The sequence below is a fragment of the Geospiza fortis genome, unplaced genomic scaffold, assembly GCF_000277835.1.
Source record: "Geospiza fortis unplaced genomic scaffold, GeoFor_1.0 scaffold373, whole genome shotgun sequence".
In the NCBI taxonomy this organism is placed as follows: Eukaryota; Metazoa; Chordata; class Aves; order Passeriformes; family Thraupidae; genus Geospiza; species Geospiza fortis.
Genome location: NW_005054518.1, coordinates 932,691 through 934,639, shown reverse-complemented (window position 1 = coordinate 934,639; position 1,949 = coordinate 932,691).

Here is a 1,949-nt window from a genome sequence, read left to right as displayed (position 1 = left end):
GGGGGGAGAGAGAGGGGGGGGCGGGGGAGGGAGTGTGGAGGGGGCTTGAGGGGTTTAGAGGGGATTTGGTGGGGTTGGAGTTGGATTTGGAGAGGTTGAGGGGCTTGGGAGGTTGAGGGGTTTAGAGGGGATTTGGTGGGGTTGGATGTGGATTTGGAGGGGTTGGGGGGCTTGGGAGTGAGCGTGGAGGGGGTTTGAGGGGTTTAGAGGGAATTTCAGGGCACTGGAGAGGGATTTGGATGAGCTGGGGGGTCTGGGTAGGGGTTGAGGGACTTGGGAGTGCGGAGAAAGGTTGGAAGGGGGCTTTAAAGGATTTTGAAAGGTTTGGAAGGTTGGAGGTGGTTTGGGGGAGTTAGAGGGATTTGGGGGAGTCTGACAAGGGTTTGGGGGACTTGGAAGGGAGTGTGGCTGGGGTTTGGAGTGTTGAAGGCAGATTTGTTGGGGTTGGGGGTCTAGGGATGGTGTTGGGGGGCTTGGGAGGGAGTTTGGAGGGGGTTTGAGGGTTATGGAGAGGATTTCAGGGTGTTGGAGCAGGGTTTGGAGGAGTTGGGCGTCTAGGGAGAGGCTGGGGGGCTGGAAAGGGAGTGTGGAGGGAGGTTGGCATGGGCTGAAAGGGATTTGGAAGAGTTGGGAAGATCGGAGGTGGTTTGGGGGTTTGCAGGGGATTTGGGGTGTTGGAAGGGAAGGTTTTTAGGTTAAGGGAGGGTTTGGAGGGAGTTGAAGAAGTTGGAGGGGTTTAAGAGGAGTTTAGGGGGTGTTGGAGTGGTTGGAAGAGGTTTTGGAGTGAATTTCCTGGGTCTGGGGAGGTCAGGGAGTGATTTTGGGGAGTTGGGGGAGAATGAGGGAGTTGGCGTAGGAGGGGAAATGGGAGTTTGGGAATGTTTGAGGTGGGTTGGAAGAGGGGTTTGGGGAGTAGGAAGGGGTTTGGAGGGGCGTTGGCATTGGAAGGGATTTAGGGGAGCTTGGAGGGGGTGGGACAGGCTTGGAGAGGGAGGTTGGAAGTTTTGGGAAGGGTTGGAGAGGTTGAAGTGGTCTTTGGGGCACCGGGGGTTGGAGGGGATTTGGAGAGAATTTAGGGGCACTGGTGGGCATTGGCAGGGAGGATGGGAGAGCTGGGGGGCAAAGATTGGAGTTTTGGGAGGGTTGGGGACACTGGGGAGGACTGGAAGGGGGCTGGAGGGGCTGGTGGAAGTTTGCAGGGTTTGGGTAGGATTTGGGGGTCTGGGGTACTGCCTGCTCTGGGAACGAGGCCTGGAGGGCTCCAAGGGGTGAAACCCTGAGACCGGGGCAGGAGGATCTGTGCCCCTGTTGGGGTCTGTGCCCTGATGAGGGGCTCTGTGCCCCTGATGAGGGTTGTCTGTGTCCTTGGTGGCGGTCTGTGTCCTTGATGAGGTGTCTGTGCCTGGGGGAGGGGGCCCGGGGCCGCACAGCGGGGCTAAAGGCTGCAGACAGAGGGGTCTGTGCCCCCAACAAATGGGGTGTATGACCTGGGCAGGGCGGTCTGTGCCCCGGGCAGGACGATCTGAGGGCTCCCTGTGCCCCAGGCAGGGCAGTCTGAGGGGTCCCTCTGCCCCGAGCAGGTCTGTGGGGTCTGTGCCCCGAGCAGGGCTCCCTGGAGCCAGGGCAGGGTGGTCTGTTTTGTCCCCCCTTGGGCAGGGCGGTCTGTGGGCTCCCTCTACCCCGAGCCGGGCGGTCTGAGGATTCGCCGTGCCCCGGGCAGGGCTCCCTGTGCCCCGGGCAGGGCGGTCTGAGGGGTCACCCCTCGGGCAGGGCGGTCTGAGGGCTCCCTGTGCCCCAGGCAGGGCGGTCTGTTGTGTTCCCCCTCAGTCAGGGCGGTCTGAGGACTCCCCGTGCCCCGGGCAGGGCGGTCTGAGGGGTCATCCCTCGGGCAGGGCGGTCTGAGGGCTCCCTGTGCCCCAGGCAGGGCGGTCTGTTGTGTTCCCCCTCAG